This window comes from Portunus trituberculatus, chromosome 43 (genome assembly GCF_017591435.1).
Source record: "Portunus trituberculatus isolate SZX2019 chromosome 43, ASM1759143v1, whole genome shotgun sequence".
Taxonomy (NCBI): Eukaryota; Metazoa; Arthropoda; class Malacostraca; order Decapoda; family Portunidae; genus Portunus; species Portunus trituberculatus.
The window spans coordinates 3,294,171-3,299,170 of record NC_059297.1 but is presented as its reverse complement, the minus strand read 5'-3'; positions in this window follow the sequence as shown (position 1 = coordinate 3,299,170).

The following is a 5,000-nucleotide window of genomic DNA, read 5'->3' as shown; positions in this document are numbered from 1 at the left end:
GAACGCTCAAAATGAAAGGGAAAGAAAAGGAGAAAGATCTACTCTTAGTGTGGAGTGAAGTCAATTGGCTGTATGAACAATCTCTCTCTCTCTCTCTCTCTCTCTCTCTCTCTCTCTCTCTCTCTCTCTCTCTCTCTCTCTCGCTGCTGACACACAATAGGATGTACAGGAAGACTTTCAACAAGTTATCGATGGAGTGAGAGGAATGAGCACCCTTGGCCACACACACACACACACACACACACACACACACACACACACACACACACACACACACACACACACACACACACACACACACACACACACACACACACACACACACACTACGGAAGTTGATGGTATTGTTGTCTTTTTTTCATATAATTTTGCTATACAGTATGTAGAGAAACGAAAGGCAGAATAATTAATAGAGAGAAAAAGTAAGAATATAGAAAGTTGCTAAGATGAAAATGATTAGAGGGAAAGAAGTAAGAAGAAAAAAATAGAAACACTGAAGTTGCCACGTTCAAAAGCCGAGGTAGAAGAGAGAAAGTAAAACAAATGTATGTGCTGGCCAATTTAATTAAGGTGTTCTGTTGATGTCCCTCCTGTATATCAATTTCTTTTTCATCCATTTCTTACACCACCTTAAGTCTCTCTCTCTCTCTCTCTCTCTCTCTCTCTCTCTCTCTCTCTCTCTCTCTCTCTCTCTCTCTCTCTCTCTCTCTCTCTCTCTCTCGTTATCCACACCTTATCTCTGCCTCCCCAGGCTGACTTCTGAGAGGCTTCAAGTCTGACACGAGCCATATCACCTGCAAGTTTTATTCCTACTTTTCTTGTCCTAATTCCTCTTCTTCTCTGTCTGTCTCTCTCTCTCTCTCTCTCTCTCTCTCTCTCTCTCTCTCTCTCTCTCTCTCTCTCTCTCTCTCTCTCTCAGAATTATTCACACTATATGATTCTTTTTCTCCTTGTGTATTTTTTTTACCGCATATTGTATTTTTCTTGTCTTGCTGTTTCTCTTCTTCCTTTTCCTCCTTTTCCTCCTCCTCCTTCCTATCCTGTTTATAGTGTGCTCATTATTATCACACTCGTTACTATTTCTGTTCATGCTTTTGTTGTGCAAAAAGACAAGCAGAATGGCAAGCAAATTTGAGTTGGAAGAAGAAGAGGATGAGAAAGAGGAAGGATCACTCGGCATTGCCAGAACTGTAGGTCTTAGATGACAGCCTTTATAATTATCTCCAATATCAGTACTTCATCTCAATGTTAAGTGAGGGAGGAGGAAGAGAAAAACATCAAAGGGAAGTGATAGAGACTTCCCTTTATGCAGTGACGTGGAGGTTAGCGAGCGGCCGGCAAGTGTAAAAGTCTACGTGATGTAGTGAAATCTGGCGTGAACATTCCGAAGACTTGTACACCCCTATACTATTACTAAGGCTAGCTCTGGTAGCTTTGGTGTGTTTATTTGAGAAAGCTTATATGGCTGTTGCTGTTTAATCTTTCCTTTGTATTCCTTTGTATTTTCTTCCTTATCCTCCTCCTCCTCCTCGACGTCCATATCTTACATCCCATTTTCCTCTTGTTCTTGCCTCGATTTTGTCTTTCTCTCCTTCTCCTCCTTCTCCTTTTCTTCCTCCTCCTCTTCCTCCTCCTTCTCCTCCTCCTCCTCCTTAGAAATGGCTGGAGGAACTCAGTTTGACGTCAAGGACCAACGTTTGTGGACCTTTTCAACCACCAGACTGATAAGGGAGCGCATCCCCCTCTTCCCCTCTTCCTGCTCCCTCTCTCCACACCTCGGGAACCGCCACCACCACCACCACCACCGCCACCACCACTAATAACCACTAATAGTAAGTTTTTCCTGGTTTCTACTCCATTGTTTGTTCAAATGTCTCTTTTTTTGTGGAAGTTACCATTACCTTAAATGTATGATGGTAATTATGATGAGGGATGATGATTATAATGATAGCAATAGTAATAATAAGAGTAACAGTAATGATAATGATAATGACAATAACAATAACAATAATAAATGATAATAATAGTAATACTACTACTACTACTACTACTACTACAACTACTACTACTACTACTACTACTACTACTACTACTACTACTACTACTACTACTACTACTACTACTACTACTACTACTAATAATAATAATAATAATAATAATAATAATAATAATAATAATAATAATAATAATAATAATAATAATAATAATAATAATAATAATAATAATAATAATAATAATAATAATAATAATAATAATAATAATAATAATAATAATAATAATAATAATAATAATAATAATAATAATAATAATAATAATAATAATAGCAATCTACCACCACCACTACCATCACAACAATTACTATAACTATTCTTACTACTGCTGCAACTATCATTACTACTTCTACCACTACTACTACTATCATTATTACTACTACTACTACTACTACTACTACTACTACTACTACTACTACTACTACTACTACTACTACTACTACTACTACTACTACTACTACTACTACTACCAATACAAAAACAACAACAACAGCGACATCAACAACAACAACAACAACAACAACTACTACTACTACTACTACTACTACTACTACCACTACCATTAACTAACTAAGGAAAACACGAACATAGAAGAAATATTCAGAGAGAGAGAGAGAGAGAGAGAGAGAGGTAAACTAAAGAATGAGGGGACAATATTGTAAAAAGGATTAAGGAAGGGAGAGAAAAGGAGACACAGAAGGAAATTAGAAGAGATAGATGACCATTGGGATTACAGAAAACACGTATTATTGTATTAGAGACCACCACCACGACCACCACGACCACTACGACCACCACCACCACCTGAGAGTCGTCCCAAGACCACGCTACCTTAAGGGCGACGAGACGACCCGCCAAGGCGCTTAGTGGAGATGCAATTTGCTTAAAAGATTCACGGGTCGAGAGAGAGAGAGAGAGAGAGAGAGAGAGAGAGAGAGAGAGAGAGAGAGAGAGAGAGAGAGAGAGAGAGAGAGAGAGAGAGAGAGAGAGAGAGAGAGAGAGAGAGAGAGAGAGAGAGAGAGAGAGAGAGAGAGAGAGAGAGAGAGAGAGAGAGAGATACATAAGGAATGATAATAATGAACATGTCTTACTCTCTCTCTCTCTCTCTCTCTCTCTCTCTCTCTCTCTCTCTCTCTCTCTCTCTCTCTCTCTCTCTCTCTCTCTCTCTCTCTCTCTCTCTCTCTCTCTCTCTCTCTCTCTCTCTCTCTCTCTCTCTCGTACCATCCTCTTCATTCTTTCAATACTCCATCAACCATATCCATTTTCCCTCCTCCACTTTTCATTCCTCTTATTTATTCTTCTTCTTCATCTTTCCTTTCTTCCTCGCAACCTTCTTTAACTTCTATTCTTCCACATCTCATTCTTTCTCTTCTACTCTTTTATTTCCTTTCCTTTCCTCATGTGTGTTGTCTCCATGTCTGTATGCGTGTGTCTCTCTGTTATTCTCTTCCATCTTCCATTATTTTCATCTCTTTTCCTCTCCCTTTGCTTTTCATTCCCTGATCTTACTCTTCCTGTGTGTGTGTGTGTGTGTGTGTGTGTGTGTGTGTGTGTGTGTGTGTGTGTGTGTGTGTGTGTGTGAAGTGTCAATCCGGCAGACCAAGATTGAGTTAGGTGCGAGGTGGAGACAGATAGGGGGACACAAGCCAAACAGAAGAGGTGGTGAGGATGGATGGAAGAAGGGAGGCATGTCTGTCTGTCTGTCTGTCCGTGTCTGTTTATCTGCGTTTTCGTATGTCTGTCTGTCTATCTGTATGCTTGTCTATCTGCCTGTTTTTTTTTTTACCTATATATTTGTTTGCCTGTCTCTCTGTCTGCCTGTCTATTTGTCTGTTTGCTTTTTTCTCTCTCTCTCTCTCTCTCTCTCTCTCTCTCTCTCTCTCTCTCTCTCTCTCTCTCTCTCTCTCTCTCTCTCTCTCTCTCTCTCTCTCTCTTACATACTTATTCACAGATAGTAAGATTCTAATTAGAGAGAGAGAGAGAGAGAGAGAGAGAGAGAGAGAGAGAGAGAGAGAGAGAGAGAGAGAGAATGGTGGGAAAGATGAGACCGTCTTTTAGCTCGAGGCAGGTAAAACCAGTTCCCGTCCCCAACCTCTTCTCCCCTCTCTCTCTCTCTCTCTCTCTCTCTCTCTCTCTCTCTCTCTCTCTCTCTCAACGATGCTCACTGGACCACACCCTCTCCATGGGATTATCGACTCTCTCTTCTCTCTCTCTCTCTCTCTCTCTCTCTCTCTCTCTCTCTCTCTCTCTCATCTATACATCTTTACATTTACATTTTATTTTTAATGTACATTTCTTGATCTTTCATTTTACTTTATCCTTGTTTGCAAAGAGAGAGAGAGAGAGAGAGAGAGAGAGAGAGAGAGAGAGAGAGAGAGAGAGAGAGAGAGAGAGAGAGAGAGAGAGAGAGAGAGAACAAACATTACTAAAAGATCAGTTTCCCTTAACGACCTTCCTAATTCACAAAGGAAAACTGTAAAATCTCATATAACATTTGTTTTAAACTTCTCTTAATATATTTTTTTAACAATTTCAATACTGTAAATAAAGAGACGAGATTTGACTATTGTAATGTATGATGGCAATTCTGATGTTATAAGTGCATTTGTTTTAACGGTTTACACAGCTTCAGAAACTTACGTGGAGATTAAAAATAGTGAAGACTCTGGCTATTAATCTTCTGACCTCCATAGACCCTTGCTAATGCTAATAAAATCGTTTAATCACACCCAAAACTCAAGATAAAAATGCTTTCCAGTACTGAATGGGTTAATCTTGCTAAATCTGTAATGTATAAGCTACTACGTTATTTATATTTAAAAGTGTGTGGTTTGGTAAAAATACTATAATTTTTGGACCTGTATGGGAACTGGCAAACAGGTGAGCCTTTTTTTTACTCTGTCTGTTGCTATTGACCATAAAAAGTAACAGTGGTTTGGTACGAATGTT